General features: G+C 36.2%; 1 protein-coding gene across 1 annotated transcript in view; it reads left to right on the plus strand.

Annotated features, from left to right (window-relative positions):
• Positions 1 to 2,715: 2,715 nt before the first annotated feature.
• Positions 2,716 to 20,213, plus strand: part of LOC108970386 (allatostatin-A) — a 25,640-nt gene continuing 8,142 nt past the window's right edge. Inside the window, exon 1 of the mRNA XM_018935724.1 lies at positions 2,716 to 2,869. The gene's annotated coding sequence lies outside the window, so the exon portion shown is untranslated. The remainder of the gene's footprint in view (positions 2,870 to 20,213) is intronic.

The following is a 20,213-nucleotide window of genomic DNA, read 5'->3' on the forward strand; positions in this document are numbered from 1 at the left end:
AAAATCAACCATCAAGGATTAGTATGCTAGCTTTGGGCGTGGAGTCCTGAAGACGGTGAACCAGTGTACGCCCAAAAGATGTTATTACCGAAGAAAACATTAAAAAAGTTCACAAACTAATTTCGGAAAACCGTAAAGGGAAGTTATTCGAAATAGCAGGCACTCTAAAGATATCAACTGAATGTGTAGATCATATCATTTGCGATTATTTGAGTATGAGAAAGATCGAACTCACTTTTAACCAAAAAGGACACCGAGTTGATGATTCCAGGTAGTACTTAGACAGTTTCATAGATAATAAACCCGTCGATAATGTAAGAATTTATGAAACATGGCTCCATCGTTACACTCCAAAGTCTATTCAACATTCATTCGAGCAAACTGCACACAATGAACTTGCTCCAAAGCGTGAAAAAACGCTGTAGTCGGCTTGAAAGGTTAAGGTGTCTGTATTTTGAGAATCGCATGGAATAATTTTGATTTACTAATTTGAAAAAGGGAGGATCATCAATGCTTTATTGGACCGTTTTAAGTACGAAATCGCCGAAAACCGCCCGCATTTAAAGAAAAATAAAGTGATGATTGAGCAAGAAAATGGCAATTGTCACAAGTCAGTGAAACGATAGCAATAATCCATTACTTCCACATTCTTCGTTTCATCCAGATCTAGGACCCAACAACTATTTGATGTTCTTAGATCTCAAAAGGATGCTTACTGGGAAAAAAAATAGAATCGAATGACGTCGAATGAAGTGGTGATCGATGAAATTGTGGCCTATTTCGAAACAAGGGAAACAAAAGTTAAAGTATAGTATATGATATATGATTTAGATAGTTCCACCAAATGAGTAGATTCTTAGATAGAAAAAGACGTTGGACCAGTTCGTGCATACACAAATCGACTAAGCTCGCCACACTTGTTAATTATATATACTTTAAGGGTCTCCGAATTTTTCTTTTGAAAACAAACTTCGTTCAAAAATTTGTAAACCCTGTTTATGATATAAAAACAAAAAGAAAGCGCAAAGTTTACTCGCAAAAATATGTTAATTATTCAAAAAAGTCAGAAAAAAAAACATTTCACATAACTATATAATGGGTGATTTTTTTGAGGTTAGGATTTTCATGCATTAGTATTTGACAGATCACGTGGGATATCAGACATGGTGTCAAAGAGAAAGATGCTCAGTATGCTTTGACATTTCATCATGAATAGACTTACTAACGAGCAACGCTTGCAAATCATTGAATTTTATTACCAAAATCAGTGTTCGGTTCGAAATGTGTTTATCGACAAATTTTGTTCAGCGATGAGGCTCATTTCTGGTTGAATGGCTACGTAAATAAGCAAAATTGCCGCATTTGGGGTGAAGAGCAACCAGAAGCCGTTCAAGAACTGCCCATGCATCCCGAAAAATGCACTGTTTGGTGTGGTTTATACGCTGGTGGAATCATTGGACCGTATTTTTTCAAAGATGCCGTTGGACGCAACGTTACGGTGAATGGCGATCGCTATCGTTCGATGCTAACAAACTTTTTGTTGCCAAAAATGGAAGAACTGAACTTGGTTGACATGTGGTTTCAACAAGATGGCGCTACATGCCACACAGCTCGCGATTCTATGGCCATTTTGAGGGAAAACTTCGGAGAACAATTCATCTCAAGAAATGGACCCGTAAGTTGGCCACCAAGATCATGCGATTTAACGCCTTTAGACTATTTTTTGTGGGGCTACGTCAAGTCTAAAGTCTACAGAAATAAGCCAGCAACTATTCCAGCTTTGGAAGACAACATTTCCGAAGAAATTCGGGCTATTCCGGCCGAAATGCTCGAAAAAGTTGCCCAAAATTGGACTTTCCGAATGGACCACCTAAGACGCAGCCGCGGTCAACATTTAAATGAAATTATCTTCAAAAAGTAAATGTCATGAACCAATCTAACGTTTCAAATAAAGAACCGATGAGATTTTGCAAATTTTATGCGTTTTTTTTTTTAAAAAAGTTATCAAGCTCTTAAAAAATCACCCGTTATATTCAAAATTATGTTCGTTAATTCAAACTTGAACCTGAATCATCACATGACAACAAAAATCTTCTGTTGCCAAATAACCACACACTTATACAACTAAAGGATTCAGTAATCAAATAAGTATAATGGTGAGTTCAAGAAGTTGAACAGCCATGTAAACGAAACTAATAACACGAGAATTTTTAAAACCACACACACCATCACATTACAATTAAAGAACAGTGAAATCATAAAGCGTTCCAAAATGATTGCTTAAAATCCTCTAAAGCAAATCAAATTACTTTCCAACATTTCCAAATTAGAACATATGCGCATTTTTGTTGCAATATGCTGCTACCAACAATCGCCAGTAAATTCGCGCGCCAAAGCTACGAGTGAAATTTCCAGCAACTACTAATTGCCGGGCATTTCTGCGCCGAGCAGCGCCTGCGTTGACGCTTGCACATGAACAACTGGCTGTGTCGTTGTGTTGGTGTTGAGTGTGGTGAGTTTGCAGCTAAATAAAACTTCTGTGGCATGTACGCCTGTTTGCATATTTGCATGACAGTGTATTTGTGTGTAATAACTGCCTTCACACCGTTATTGTCGCGGTTGTCGTTGCTGGCAATGTTATCAACACATTTGGCCGCCGCTGTTGAATATAAGAGGACCTGCTGCATCCGTCAAACCTCAAAAGTTATACGACTCTTGAACTGTGAACAACGCAATACAACCAGGACTAAAGCAAAAGTGGTGCGAACTAACGAAAACATTGCAGAATATCCTCTAAAACCGTTGAAGTATTCGGTCTTAATTAATATTCAGTGTAAAGAGCAACAGTTTGCTGTTGACGCTTGTGTTGGTGTGTATTAAGAGTTAGCTTAAGGATTAGTGAAAAATAATAGTTAAAGATTAAGTGTGATTAAGCTCAAAAACATTTCAAGTGCAATGACTGTGAAAAGTGCAAACTTTTGAATAAACGTTTTATATTTGATGGATATTTTTTGGTATTAAAAAGGAATGAAGCATTACTTTGATATTGAAAAATGTCAAAAGAGTGGACCATAAATTGAATGAAATCTGTACTATTTGCACTGTAAATGAAATCGGTGGAGTAAATATCTCATAAGTATTTGGAAATATTAGTGAAATTGAAAAAGTTTATTTTTTTTAAATTTTTTGTAAGCTTCATCTCATTAGACGAAATACTTTTTAATATAAACCTTCTCACACTCATTTACCAGCAGCTTTTACTTCTTACCATACATTTGTTTTATTTTAAAATTTATTTGCCTACATTTAGGCGCCGAATGTTAAATATGTTTATATTTGAACAAAGTATTATATATAGCGTGTGTTTTAATGAATACTAAGCATTTTTTCAATTAATGATTTTTCAAATTTCGGTCACAATTGGACTTGGGCTTAGCACGGCCCACTTTTATATGAAAACAAATTGGGTATATGACATTCAACGAATATTCCTTTTATTATCAATATTAATTAATATGTCAAGATAAAACTTTGCACGAAATGGTGCATTTCAGAAGTGCCACTTTATGACTAAAAGTTGCGTTAATCAAACTAAAACTATTCAATCTCTTAGTTACTGTGAGACATACAATTGAAATTTGGAGAGCAAATCACACATATACCTAATATAAAGATTTTCGAACTTCCGGGTGTCTTTATACCGCATATATCGACCAATTAGTGAGTTATCTTAATAAAATTGAAAGAGCTTGTTTTTCTTATAACGTTGCACATTTGTGCTTAGAATGAATAAAATCGGGTGAAAACTCGCCATAGACCTCATATAACTAACAAGCCTTATGTACTTGAAGGTACTTCTCTGGCTTAAACCTTGCAAGTTGCAAGATTAGGAAATGTTCGGTTATACCCGAACTTTGCTCTTCCTTACTTGTTAAATGCTATATTCTGTTAATGAAACTTCAAAACAAGTAAAGTTTTAGAATAAATTTTACTCTCACCATAATCAAAAAATTCATTTTAACTTAAGTAATTCGACGACTAAGAAGTTATCTGTCAGCGTTCTAAATTTCTACATTAATTGAGATTTTGTAATTGTAAATCAGCATCTGAAAAGAACCACATATTTAATATATGTAAAACTGCAGTCGACTATAATTTTGTAGAAAAATTTTCAAAATCTTTCGAAACACAAGTCTAGCGTACGATAAAAAGTCGTTACAAGACATATGTTGCATGAAAATAGATTTTTTTCAAACATTCCAAAGTACATGCGAATTCGTAGATGCCCAAAAATACTCTTTTACAATTTTAAAATTCACATAGGCGTCGAAATCGGACCTGAATTTCAGTAGCTAAGATTAAGCAGAGATTACTCTAAGACATCTTCAATAAATATCATATTTCAAATTAAGTTGATAAAGGTTTTGGTACTTGGAATCATCTACGCACAGTGCTGCCCACTTGTGGCATTCACATAGTATTCAACATTTTTCACTTTCCGGAATCCTACTGAGGAATTGATAAACCTGCTTCCACTTTCAGAAAGTCTGTTGAGCGTATGCTGAAACCAATTTAGATTGTATATAGAAATTTATTGTTTTTCAATAATCCAAAAGTAAAATTAACTTTAATTAAAATTGTATTACCACCAACGAACGATTTAGACAATTTTTAAAAATGATGCGTGATCCATTTCGAGGTTTCCTAATTTTTGAAAGAAAAAACCACAAAAGCTTAAAATTTAATGGGGATGTTTATTATCACTCGAAAGCAGATTCTTTGGCATTTATTTTTTGAAGATTATCTCTTTCAATTTTTACCCGGACAACGTCTCAGATGACCCATCCGTTCAGTAAAACATTCGATGACTCGTTCGAGCATTGAGACTGGTAACTGGCGGATGAGACACGTGATATTTGCTCCAAGGTCTGAATCGCAGAGGGATTGTCCGCATAGACTTTATACTTTACATATCCCCACAGAAAAAAAGGTAACGGTGTAATACCACACGATCTTGGTGACCAATCGGCCGACCCAAAACGGGAAATTGCCTGCTCACCAAAGTGTTCTCTCAATAAATACATTAATTGATGCGATGGGTGGGAAGTGGCGCCTTCTTTTTGAAACTAAATATCGCTGAGATCACGAGCTTCAATTTCAGGCATCAAATAATCGATTATCATGGCGCGATAACGATCGCCATTGACGGTTACATTTTCACAGACATCAGTTTTGAAGAAATATGGACCGATGATTTTACCGGCCCACAAATCACACCAAATCGTTGATTTTTCTGGGTGAAATGGCAGCTCTTAAATCACTTCAAGTTGCTCTACGTGACAAATGCAGGCAATTTTGGTTGTTTACATATTCATTGAATCAGAAATAGGCCTCATCCTTGAACAAATAAACAAAATTTGACTCGAAAACGTCTGATCGTCTTCGAATTTTTGTAGAGCCCATAGTGCGGAGCAATGTCTTTTGGGAAGATCGAGCGGTTTCAGTTGTTGCACAATGTATATTTTGTACGCTTTCAATTTTCTTAAGTTCTCGATAGTTTTAACGGTATCGATGTGAAATGTTTCAAACATCCATTTCTGCAAACAAACTGTTGAGATGAAGTCATTATAGCATACAGCTATATATACCATATATACAGACCGATCCAAATAAAGATATCGTTTTAAATCCCTTTAAACAACAAAAAATGCACTTGTGAAGAGCTTCCGTACAGCCGATTTTTTTTTTTTTTTTTTTTTTTTNTTTTTTGTTTTTTTGTTTTTTTGGTTTTATATAAGGATAGTTGGAGAAATGTCAAAATCGTAAATCAGAGGCAATTTGTTAATGATCCGAAGTACTTTTGGAATTTTGGTATTTTACATAATAAAATTTGAAATTTACAGAATAATAATCAGTCAAACCTTTTAACCTGCGGTTGTAACTAATTTAAAGCGGTGCTGAAAATTTAATTAATCATAGTCTCGATTTTTGTTTGATACGCTTTATATTCATATATTCAATATCCAAAAGTGAATTCAGACTAAATTCCGCTAAAGTTTGTGAGTTCTTTCCAACTTCCAAAAAAAAAATTTATGATAACCTTTAAGCACCAAGTAGATGGAAATTAACGGGAAATCCTTGAAGCAGAAGAAAAAATTTAAAAGAACACCAAATGAGTTGAGATCAAGGAAATGTCTTTGCCGTCAAATGATGCTCTCTTATTTGACGGTTTTTTCGGTTGACCTAATGATTGACATTTGCGAACATTGCCTATACACATACATACATATGTTCATATATATGTGTGTGTGCATCTATTTAAGAGGTCGGAGCTCGAGAGTCGGAGGAGACAATAAATTTCACCAACGGCAAAACAACTGCCAGCAATTACACGCAATTTCGCGCCCCACCCACCAACACACACACAAACGCAGATGCTAAGTATTAGACCAATAATAGTGAAAGCTTTTTGGGATAATACAAAGAATACTAGTGCAGTTATTTGTAGCAATTCTGTCATTACTCTATTGTGTAATAAAGACAAAATACCGCAGAGGGGGTGAATTGAACGCTGAAATACGCCCAAGGCGTAATGAAATCATAACAAATTAATTGGAAAAAATAAATTTTTCGCATGCAAGTTTGTATTAATAAATGCAAAGTTATCAAATATTGGAGGTGGTTTAGCAAGGGATCAATAAAGTAGTTATACGCGTGATTTGCTTTTTTCTATTTGATTATAAAAAAATAGAGAAAAGTAAATGTGAAGCTAAGGAAAGATCATTTGCTATTAAGGGCTCATACTCGTAGAAACTTTTTTAGAGGTATCTAAGATATTTTTCAAATTATCAAGCGAAAAAAATATTTTTTTTTTTTTTTTGTTACCTGATGAACATCACTAATCTATAGTAGAATTTCTGATTGCAAAAAAACTTTTTCTCTCAAACTGCTCTTAATTAGTTTTGCTTACTAACCTGTGACACCCTTTTTAACAAAAATTCCGTGTAACTGAGAAATTTCAGCATTTTTTTGCATTATTGCCTACTTACTAGCACATTCTCGATGGCTAAAAAAATGAAGTAACCAATTTTTGAAGTGATGCACACACAAATTGGTCAAAGCACTTACAAAGATGAAATAGAAATTTCCTTTGGCACACAGTGCAGTTCACATATGGATACCAATGGGTACACAAATACCTGGAATTTGTATACATACATACAGATACAGATATATATGCTGAGGAGAAATTTCTTTACTCATTACCGTCACGCCTCAAGGATTCGTGTATATGAGGGAAAAGTAGAAACTTAGTAAACACAGAGGTGTATGTACATAATACTGGATGTATTGGGTGTTCGCGGAAAACTCATATGCATGTATATGTACTTGTATTCTACTACGAAATTATGCTCTTTGAGGCAAAAGCTGTTTTTTTTTTCTGTTTTCATTCAATATTTTAAACTCAGCCATTTTACGCCATTTCCGGTGACCCATCGTTGGCAGGACAACTCCTTACAGGATAATCTAAGGTGAACAAATATGTGGTTTAGTTAAAACCCTAACTTAGAACTTGGACAAAGGAAAAAAACTGAAAATGGAATTTTTGGCATTCAAATAGTTGTAATCGAAAACAAGAAAAAGCGTTGACTTCGGCTGCACCGAACCTAATATACGCTTCACAGGTGCATTTCTTTTAGTAACTATGTGTTCAGTCTGTATGGAAGTTATATGCTATAGTAATCCGATCTGAAAATTTTTTTCGGGGATTATATTATTACCCTAAGCAGTAATCCATATCAAATTTCGTGAAGATACCACGTAAAATGCGAAAGTTTTGCATACAAGCTCTTGATTCCGATTGTTCAGTTTGTACGGCAGCTATATGTTATAGTAGTCGGATATCGGCAATTCCGTTTGCAAAATTTCAAAACGATATCTTTAAAACTGAGGGACTAGTTCCTATATATGTAGGATTCCACCCACAAGTCACAAAATGAGTTCACAAATGCATCCAAGGTTCACCAAGTTTTATTAGAAATTTACCAAATGAACACAATAAAATGAAATGGATGATCTTAAAAGAAAATGATGGTCTTAAAATGAATTTACAAAAGTTAAAAAATACTGCAGATACCGAAATTCAGTATCTCGTCTTCGGCTTCTCAAACGCGACTCGACTTTTTAATTTCGTCATGGACACTTTGCTGATGCTGCCCGTAGTTGCCAGATTTCCCGCTTGCACCAAGCCATTATAGGGTTTCCCTGTCCCCACATATATACAAACAGACGGACTTGGCTAAGTCGACTCAGCTCGACATACTGATCATTTATATATAGTATATACTTTCATATAAGTCTAACAATTACTACAGTGAAAACATCAAGAAAAAACACTTTTATACAGATACATAAATTCATGAATCTCTTCAAGCGGAAATCGTATGCTTCACTGAGTATACAATCAATTGTCGCCCGCTTATTTAGAGCTTACTAAAATGCTGGCAAAAAAATACTGTCGTGTTAGTAATTTTATTGAAAAATCGAACTTCAATTCCAACAGTCTTGTTTTAAAACTACACTTTCTATTTTTCGTCACTTGGCTCTCTTTGCTAAAAACGTGCATACGAAAGCAACCAAAAAGTTACAATATGTATATCCATAAATATCCGTAAAATCCTCTCTTTGAAATCAATTTGAGTATGTATGTCACTCTATTAAAGAGACACGAGCTGCTTTTTCGATTCGTCACTTGGGCATTACATGTTGAGGGATTCACAGAAAATTGCCAAATATTGGGTAGTCGGAAAAGTCTTTTCATATTCTGACAATAGATCTCGTTGTAGTTGTAAATGTCTAGTGCTACCAATTACATTGTGTCATAAGTGTTGGAAAGGCTAGATTTTAAGCTTCATTTAACAAAAAAAAAAAATTAAATTCGGGGAGTTGGAAAAACATTACAGCTGTTCAAAAATGAGCGAAAATAATGAAGGATTTTGAAATTTATGTATGAGAGAACCATGATTTTTGTTAGTATTCTTTTTCTAAGATAATTTATTCTAAATATTTTTCACTCAACAACTCAAATTCTACAAAAATCGAAATTTTCACTGCAACAGAAAACTTCATTGCCAATAAATTTCGATTCCAACTAGTACTTTTTTGGACTTACAGACAAACAATTATTTATGCAAACAGGCAAATAATTAGTAAGCAATACTGGCTGCAACATCAAATGCGTAAGAGGCATTCACGTCACATTTTACGTGCTTTCTAGTTATCATAGCTGCAAGTTGTCGCTTTTTTTCCACAACACCTTTCATTCGCTGTTCGTATTTCACTTTGCCAGGGCTGCTTTATGGCAGCAGAGAACGAAATGCCACGGTTGCTGTAGCAATTCTGTAATTTGCGCCAAAGTCGTTCATTAACCGGATGCCGACAGACGGACGGACGGATAGATAGACGGAGAGTTGCAATATTGTAATGATGCACCAACGCACGGCGCGCTGAATGTCTCAACCCTCCGCATCCGTCATGCAGACGTCATCATCAGCAGCTCGAATGGCTCTTTGTTGTGGAAGCGCAAAAAAGACGGTCGTTGCTGCTACTAAACTTCCGTAAAAGACGATTTCACTTTACGGCGCACATAAACACCTGCCACAGAACCATGCAACACGATCGCACACACATATATGTATATATGCACACAATCGTATTGGCATTGTTGTCAACAAAAACTCATTGCCACGACGGATATGAGAAAGATCAACCGAGAATTATTAGCCAGTCAGCAGGCCAGTTCCAAGTCAACAGTTGGGTTACTTGCGCGCTTACGAGCATTTACATTTGCTGACGTATTGCCACAATTCTTTTCCCATAGCTGCACACCACTTGTTGCATGCCACACTTCTTGGTGGTATTTTTCTCTGTCTGCTTTGTTGCTCCCTTGTAAATTAATGAATAGATAATGTCCTTGTTAAAGTCTCATTTATGGCTTTCCGGCCAATGTCACAATTACTTTTACAAGTTTTTTCTGCTTCAATTATTCTTTCGCGCTTTCCACAGCACCTACGCATTTGCTAAATCCGTTAAATAAACTGTTATAAAGTAGTTAAGGAATTCTTTCAACTTTGTTGTTTCTTAAGCACGTACACATAGACGAGTACGAGGATAGTGAGATAAGGACGTGGTATTTTGGAACGAAAATTTAACAAAATCGTGTGTAATTTCGGCACATTTCGTATTCCATAAATTGGAGCGTCGTAAAAACGCATTAAAGTTAGAGTTGGATATTTTGTAAGTCTACTTCGTATTAGTCAAATGAGTCAATTTTTTAACGAGTTCGCTCGGATGCTTAAATGATAATCCATAAAAAAAATTGTTTTCTTGTTTCTATCGGCTTAACCAGGGGAAGAAATAGTACAAGAATTTGCATGAGCATGATTGGGAACCTGAAACAAGTAGCATACTTAAGGCTGGGTTCGGCAGATTTAGCTCTCTTTGACTTTGAACTTTTTCGACTGTTTTTGAGGCTGAAAAGTTCGCATCGGCAAACGCGCTATTACCAATATATTAAAATGGAGATCAAAGTTCACACGGACATAAAAAGAGTTGTACCAATCCAATCCAAATTTGTCAATACCAGTCCGGGTCAAATTTGATTTTGAGTACACATTTAGTTCCTCATAAAATTTGTTGAGTTCTGCTTTCACAGTCCGTTCAGAACTTTATCCTCAATGAACAGCACTTTACAGATTTCTGAAGAGTTCTTTGGTTCCAGTCAATAAGGTAACTTTACTAACAAAGCTGTCGTCTTTCTTAGAACATTAAATATTGTCTTACATAAATCCGTTAGCCTGACGACAGTTGATTAAAAACTTATAGTTCAGAATAAGTGGAGAAGGAGCACGACGATGTATCTTTCAAAAGCGTAAGCGCCAATAAACCCATGATATGATACATTACAAGTCTTCGAGAGAAATTTTCGGCGGAAGATTTATGAACCATTGCGCATTGGCAATGTTGAATATTATATTCGATGGAACGATGAGCTGTATGCGATATACGGCGAAATTTACATAGTTCAGCGAATCAAGAGACAGGCGAGGTCATGTCATCTGAATGGATGAAAAAACTTCAGCTCGGAGAGTATTCGAAGCAGTAGCCACTGGGGTAAGCAGAGGAAGACCTCCACTCCACTGAAGAGATCAGGTGGAATAGGACCTCGTTTCATAATTCCAACTAAACAAGGCAGAATCAAATATTATGACAGATAGTCTCCCGGGTTTGAGAATAATTTGCTCTCAAAAAACTAGAAATACTGGGTCAGAAAGGCCTCATTTCTCTCGCATCTGACCATCTTTTTGTTTTTTCCTAAAAGAATTTATTTAAAAAGTATGCTTATAAAAAGTACTGTCTTATCACACTGCGCTCATTATTATTGTAATGGCAAAACTTTTTGGATTGGAGTTACTCCGTCCCCTTATTATTGTTGCCTTCTTTAGTTGTTTGCCTTAAGCCGCTTTTCTTTCGGTCTCCACAATTTTGCTTGGAGGTATCCGCTGCCTAACACGCTGCTGGCTCGAAATTGGATTAAGCTTTATGGTCGTCCATACTGTTTTAGTGTTTATATAATATTAACGTTGTTGTTGGCTTGACTTACGCATTCTGCAGCGCTGTTTTCGGTTAAGCGAAACAAAGTCTGCGTTTGAACTTCGATGACGGTGTAAAAGTGTTAATTAATTATTTTGGTTAATTATGTCACGACTAATTGGCTGGAAATATTTGCACTAGGGTTGGAAAAGTAGTGCTAGAAGGTGCTTTGTACATAAGTAGGGTGTATACTCGTTTATGCAATAAAATGTCACCACCCGATAAAAACTCGGAAATTGACTTTTTTAAATTGTTTCTATTTTTTTCTTTCTTTCTTGCTGCAAATTTTTATAGTTTCTAAGTATCAGTTAATGGCGATAGAGAGCTTCTAATTTGGATGTTGTTTAGCAAAGATTTAGTTACGCAGTAATTAAAGTAGAAAGTTGCGTAAAAGGAAAGGTTATTAAAATATATTGGCCACGCAACGAAATTTGTAATACCCAGAAGGCAACGTCTTATAAAATAGATGTATATATACATCGTGACAAAAAGTAATTGTAAATATGACGCAAAATATTTAATTATTCATGAGTATACATTTTGACGCCTTAAAAGTTGTCCCCACTAGATGTAATACACTTATGCCAACGATTTTTCCAATCCTCGAAATACTCTTCATAATTATTTTTGGAGATGGCCTTCCGCGAATTTTATTTTATTTCTTCGATCGACTGAGAACGGGTTCTACGGAGCGGCAATTTCAGGTTTTTTGGTTTCATCTCCTTTTTTCCCTCTATTTCGTTGATTGTTGCTTTGTTTGCTTGTAAAATTCATAAACTCATGCCTCATCGGCTCTCCATGAATGTGGGATCGGAACTCGCTTGATCAGGCATGTCCAAACAGACTTGTTGGCTGTACTATTTTTGAAAAAAATTCAGTTTAAGGGCACGAGTTAGGCAAGAACGCGTTTTATACCCAAAATATCCACCAAAATTATTTTAATAGGCTCGCGAAAGATGTCGAGCTCTCTTGCCATTTCTCTTCACGTCGTCCCCCTCAAAGAAATCTCTCTTGGCTACAATACACTTGTACCAACGTTTTTTCCAGATTAATCTTCAATGCCCATAGCGATTCACGTTTAATGACTTCAATTGACTCAAATCGATTTCTCTGGAGCGGTCGTATTAGTTTGTTGAATAGCCAGAAGTCACGTAGAGCTAAATCAGAAGACTCCGGAACGAAGAATCAATGCAGTATGCAAACGGTGCATTATCGTGGTATAAAAGCCAAAAGTTGTTGGTCCATAATTCCGGCCTCTTTATACGAATAGCTTCGCACACACGACGCATAACAATCAAGTGATATTCCTTGTTGATAGTTTAGACGGTCGTAAGGAATTCGGGGAACAACATATCTCGATAATTTAAGAAAACTGTTAACATAGAGTTGATTTTTGACGTGGTTTTTTCGGGTTTGGCTCAACTTTGCTATGATATTCAGCCTATTTCCTGGTCATAAGCATAGCCCTAAGATTCATTGGAAAGAATTTTTTCGCAAACGTTAACCAATCGTGCTTTCACTTTTCTTAGGGCCAAGTGATATTTCAAAAAAGTTTTCACTGATTCTTCCGATTCCTTTGTTGATGATCAGTTGATGTTGATGGCCGTCCTAGACATGATTAGTCGTCAAGGCGTTCTCGATCCTCTTTACATGTTTCTCAAAGATAAACCAGAAATTAGGATAAAGTAAACAGCAATATTATTATACACGATGATCAAAGTGACTTATAATATGATATGCTCTTTCCACAGATCAAGATTTAATATACATATTTTGTCAGATATTTGAATTTTGTTTTTCTTCAAATTTTTCTTAATGTGATTCCGAATGGTTTTTTTTTATTCTTTTACGCTTATTACTTTTAGAATTTGCTTCCAATGATTATATTTTTCCTACTAAAATAGGCGCAAAGATTTTGATATTTTTACCCAAAGGCAAATATCAATTCCAACATTTCAACACTCTTGAAAGAACTACTGCTTGCACCAGTCTGTTGGTCATCGCTAACATTTTCTTCTCAGAAATCTTCCTTGAAATTGTTGTTACTACTTTTTGTTGTTGTTTTTCCGCACATCACCAGCATATCCATTATTGTTTACATTAATTAATATTAAACCTTCACCAATAGCTGGGCGAGTCATCATCTTCATCGATCGTAAATCCTGCAGCTACAGTGAGAAAAGAACCATCTGCCCCACAAAGCATTGCGGCAAGACAACAAAATTATTGTTTATATGACAGGCGTGATAGTAAATATCACCAACCAGTTGTACTGACAAATTTATGAAGACTGGCCTGTGATAACACGCACACAAATATGCGAGTAACTGTTTAATATAGCGCGTGGCAATGTACAGTAAAATGATTGTAGCAACATCAAATACCGCTGGAGAATCAACAGATTATCACGTGTCTATTACGCATACATTTACCTACAACTATGTGTTTTTGTATGTATGTATGAGTATATATATGAATGTGTGCCCATGAGTATTATCTATTGACTTTAACGCCTCGCTTGTTTGCCATTTCACGCTTGCCAGCGATGGCGGCAGCAAATCACTGATAGCCATGTCGACGCCAGCAAAATATGGCATAAAAAGACGCCGCACACACGGAAAGGATTATAAACCCTATATATGTACATACACACGCTCTTTAATGTTTGCATGTCTATAAACACAGCTGGTGGCTTGTGAGGTAAGCATTGTTGTTGTGTTTATATTACCGAGAACTTTGTTGTTGGCGATGCAGCTGTCATGCACATGATTTGTGAGCAATTGCAGATGTGTATGTGCTTATGAGACCACCACACCTGTTGCATACGTGCATAATTCACCACAGTTAAAACTTATTTGCTTAATTGGAAAATATTTTAAAAATACAATTTTCAATTTTTTTTTTAATAATCGATTTTTTATTAAATTTTATTTATATTTTCTTGCTTTTATAAAGAAAAGTATTTTTTTTTTTTTGTAATTCATCGCTCACCTTAGCTAAGCTTTTCACCTACCGCAACTTAACGGTTGGTTTTAGTTAACATTAACTTCTTTTATATGTTTTCTTAAATATGCAAATAATGCTTCGTATGTATGTGTAAGTGTTATTTGTGCGTAGCACACTTGACACCGCCGCATGTAAATTATCACACTCGCCTATAATAAATACACAAAGTGACAGAATCGCTGACTTATGACTGCACGTTGCATGGCAGAATGCAGTAGAGAAGGATATTCGCATGTTCGCGCCTAGAAATATGCAAAATGAAGTCTTTAAACTCATCTCTTAGTGTATGCGTGCGTCTGCTGTTTGTTACACCCAGCGTATACAGCTTTAAGTCTTCTTTTAGTAAAGTTGTAGTACAGTAAAGGGTTGGTTCAGAGACTTTTAGTCAGACATACATACAGTTAAAACTTACATTGGTATATTTCCACAAATTTTAACAAATTTGCTTCTTTTAAACAAAAAGGAAATTCAGATAAGAATAATAAAGAAGAGGAGAGCATTTCACTAGAGGGTCTACAATTTTTTAAAGATACTAGAATACAATTAATAATATTTGAACAAATTTTGCCGTCTCAAGGAACTTTCCTACAAGAGTTGCTATATAAAAATACCGAAATCTAAAATACTCCAACAATATATTGTGATCTAATGCTAAAAATGTTATTGCTTTTTCATTGGGGGTGTTTTTTTTTACATGTCTCACAACCCTATGCCTTCTCACTTTAGCTCGCCTTCAAACGGATATTCTTAGGCTACCCAGAGGATACTTGGTGAAGGACCGGAAGTCGTAAGCTGCTTGAGCCATATGTAAAAGAATCGTTTTTGGCCACTCCCAAGTGAATGGCGATCAGAGAACTTTCCTCACTTGCGTGAACTTCTACACATGACTCCATCCTCTGGCGATTGAGAAGCAAGTCCTCTCTCGACAAAGTAAAACCAAACTCTAGAAGTCACTGATAATTCCCGTCCTGCTATATGGTGCAGAGGCTTGGACGATGTCAACAACGGATGAGTCGACATTGCGAGTTTTCRAAAGAAAGGTTCTGCGAAAGATTTATGGTTCTGGTGCGCGTTGGCCACGTACGAGATATACAACGACATTGACATAGTTCAGCGAATTAAAAGACAGCGGCTACGCTAGCTAAGTCATGTTGTCCGGATGGACGAAAACACTCCAGCTCTGAAAGTATTCGACGCAGTACCCGCCGGAGGAAGCAGAGGAAGAGGAAGACCGCCACTCCGTTGGAAGGACCAAGTGGAGAAGGACTAATTGGCGCCAGCTAGCGAAAAAAAGAAACGATTGTTGCACGGTTGTTAACTCGGCTATAATCGCGTAAGCGGTGACTACGCCAATTAAGAAGAAGAAGAATGCGAAAAATTTATGTAGAGATATATGTATATTTATCTGTCAAATTGAAAAGTTTTTGTTTCGCTCAATCCTTTCACTCGAATACAGATTGAGAAGCCATCCCATCTTTGGATTTGATTATACATCCATGAGGTAACACGTTCACCAAACTTGATTTTCAATAAATCGATTGTGACATTCGCTGTGTGGGTTGCGGCGCCGTCCTGTTGGGACAACATATTGTCCAAGTCCATATCATCCAATCATTGAGCGATAGCGATTCCCATTCACGGACGCCGGTTTTGATCATCACGGAAGAAGTACCGCCGGCCCATAGACCAAACCGTAAATTTTCGGGTGAATCATAGAGTACATGTGGATTGCTGTCTGACCAATAATGTATATTTTGCATATTGACGAAGCCATTAATGCATCACTGAAGATGATTTTTCAATGAAAATCCGGATAATTTTCGAATAGTGGCTCAGCCCAAACATACGACGATTTTGGTGGCCAAGCAGCTTCAGTTCTTGCGTCAAATTGATCTTGTAAATATGTAGACCAAGATGCTTTCGCAAAATTCGCCACGACGATGTCACAGAGATTTAAAACGCTTGATAATGACGTGTGTGACGCCAGCAATATTCTCGACATTGCGGGCACTTTTTTGTCTCACTGGCACGAGAACCTTTTGTGCTGGCTTTGTGAATTAAAATTTGTCCACTAGATGCTGAATTGTTAATCTGACAGGAAAATTATGACGACCATAAATTGAACGTAGCGCTATTAAAGTTGAGGCCACTTACTCCGAATTTTGGTAGTAAATTTTAATAATTTCGACTCGTCCGTATGAAAAAGCCCTGTAAGTTCAAATTTTTAAAGATTTTCGTAATTTGTAGCAAATACATATCTTTTCTAAGCGTATGGAGATAAAAAAAAACTAATAACTAAAACTAACTAAGGAGCACTAGATACGGAAGTGCGTTCTTTACCGTTTTGAACGATTTTTGTGGTAAAAGTGCCGGCATGACACAATGTCGACGGCAATTTGTTGGCACCGCTGACATTTATTGAGAATGACACAGTTATGCGGTTGATGGGACTTAAAGCGATAAACTGAGGTAGGCCGAGAGCAATAGAAAGCAGAAACGAACACGTGTTAATGCAAAAACTAACATTCATTATATTTAAATTGTATGGAAAGAGAGTGAAGGACGTCTGGAAGAAGTAAAAGACGTATTCGACTCGTCTCTTTTTTATTCGCTTTGAACACTCTCATAACAAAAAAAACTACAAGTGAAAGCGAGCATAAGCGAAAACGAAAACTTTCAATTTTAACTCTATTTGATTATGTCATTCTACTTTGTTTATAACAGCCGCCTGTTCGTTTCGCCACTTTCAAAGGTTAGTCAACGATACTAGCCGACGCTAGGAAGAAAATGTAAACTATCTGGAAATCACACCGATTATTTGTCTAGTCACTAAGTTTGAATTTGAGATACAAACCGAATAGCTCAGAAGCCTTTCAAACGATACCTAACCAGCTTAAAACCTACTGACAGAATTGAATTGGTGTAAGCTAATGAGATAGCTATTCGCTTCCGATACAGGTCTTAACAAATTGTGAAAAATGTATATAAGTTTATCATAAACTTAAGATCATGAATTCATCAACTAGTTTACATTACATTATCTCCTCTAACCAGTCACCTCTAGTGCATTATAGATTAGAGGTTGATCGTAACAGGGATCTCACTTGGACCTCTTAGAATGCCATAAAATTCTTATATAATTGATCATGACACCTTCATAAGTCGACTGAGCGCTTTGAGCTTATCAAAAATTTGTTAGAGCAGCCAATATCAGTTTCCTCCTGAATCGAAGAAAGCAAAACTACCGAAATGTTTGAGTGAATGTTGATTGAAGGCCTACCTCTCTGAAATAGGCTGCACTTCGGAGCAGTCTATCAATTGATACCTTAATAACAGCTACTTCTTTTTGAAAAGCACTACAGTAGTCCGGTCCGCTCTTGTAAACAGGCTATAACAGACAATAAAGAAGAAGAAGTCCTATAGCTTAAAGCTAAGCTTGAGGGAGAGGTCCTTGCAGAAAACTCCTCCTTCGACTTTCCTTTCTTGATTCGTCCCAGTTGCAAAGTTCATTATAACTACAGAGGAACTAATATACCTTGGAATCTGAACAGCTGATTTAGATCGTTGTACGGTCGATAATTAGCAGAAGAGAATAGACCTCAAACATACATCCTTGAAACCATGTTCAACCAAATCTCATGACTACGTTCACGCATTGTCAGCCAACACCAGTACGACCCCATTTCCTAAGCACCGAATTGTATGATTTTCCACCAACCATTGGTTCAACTTGGAACTCCTTCACAAATGTAAATAAATAACGCCGACAAATGCACAGCACGTTCGCCAATTTCGTTAAGACTATAAGCGTCTCAAAAGCAGCAAATCTGTCTCTCAACTAACTGCTTCTATTTGACCAGCCGCCAGCGCACTTTAAACATACACCAAAGCTTTCAGCCGTAATGCCGTCAGTTGTGATTCGCGTGTCCTCATTTGCTGACTCCGTACTTTTCAAATACTCACTGCTGAAGAAGGCCACTTTGCGCAGTCACTTTGTTTTGTTATCATTTGAAATTTACACTTTCATAGTTTGTCGTTAGAATGACGTTAATACCAGAAGTACGGCACTGGTAAGGACAAGAATGTTGTGCATTTTGTGTTGCAGATAATAGGGAAACTTTTCACTAAAATCAATTAAAAGATAAAGAGTGGATGAAGTTTAAATGTTGAACTATGGAAATTATAAAACTAATATTAAGGGTGTTGTTCAATTCGTAACTCTCTCCTCAATCAGAACAACAATCAAATATTAGGTAGTCGAACAAGTCTTTTCGTATTTCTAATCAAACTTCAACCTATTTTTTTATATTTACAATAAACTTTAATAAATCAAATACAAAATGTACCATTTTGGTCGACCACTTGTTGCCATTTTTCCACTAGAAACATTATTCCATCAGTATAAAACTTTTCTGTCTCTCGGCGAAAAACTGCGTAATTTTCACAGGGTTATTTGGTGGATGCGTCAAAACTTCTCAGCCAAATTCTCCCAGTTTTTGCCGAGTATCGAAGATGTGTGTTGTCTTGCGTTGTCCTGATGGAAGACGAAGCCTTTTCGTTGATCAGATCTTGCCGTTTTTTCGATTGCTTGCTTCAATCTCATCAGTTGTTGACAATAAAATGTAGAATCAATCGGTCTACCAAGCTAAAGCAGTTCACCTTTCCAATCCCACCAAACAGACCACGATCGTTTCCACACATTATTTTATCCACTTTTTGTAGATTTAATTTTGTTTCAGTAAAAATCGAGCTTCTTTTTGTAAACAGCCTTTTTTAAACGGTTCCAAACACTTTAATGATGAATGTTAAGTTCCTTAGCGATATCATGGCTGCTTATATAATATGATGGTCCTGGTCAATATTTTCTATAATTTCATCGACTTTTCCAACGATAAGTCGTTCAGGGTGAGCTGCATCTTTCATATCGCAATTTCCAGAACGAAAGCGAGCGAACCATTGTTGCTACATGAACTAATACAGAATCGTCTCCGTAAACTTCACAAATTTCTTTGGTGGCTTGCGTTGCGTTCTCCCCTTTTTTTATACATTAATTTCAAAATAAAGCGAATGTTTTCATTATTTTCACACATTTTTGAATAGCTGTAACTTTTTTCAACTTAACCGAATTTAATTTTTCCTTTTTTTTTTTAATGAACCTTAAAATCTCGCCTTTTCTTATATAATACAAGCCGTTGATACCTAAGTAAATTGGTGCAATCACTTACTATTCTCCCTCTCTGATAAAACAGGTCTTTATGATTTCTACCCGTTGCATGTTCGTTTCACCAGAATTCGCTGAGTGGTTATTATTGCAGTTTTTTGAAAATAAAGTTATAGGTATATTTATGCATTATTTTTGACTACTAGAGTTGGCAATTTTTTTATAAGAGATGTTAATTGAACAAAATATATAGAAACTTTGAGGTTGGTCTAAAATTGTAACTATTTATGCAGTCTCTTCTTCTTCTTAATTGGCGTAGACACCGCTTACGCGATTATAGCCGAGTTAACAACAGCGCGCCAGTCGTTTCTTCTTTTCGCTACGTGGCGCCAAT

This window comes from Bactrocera latifrons, unplaced genomic scaffold (genome assembly GCF_001853355.1).
Source record: "Bactrocera latifrons isolate USDA-ARS-PBARC rearing strain unplaced genomic scaffold, ASM185335v1 scaffold_3, whole genome shotgun sequence".
Classification (NCBI taxonomy): Eukaryota; Metazoa; Arthropoda; class Insecta; order Diptera; family Tephritidae; genus Bactrocera; species Bactrocera latifrons.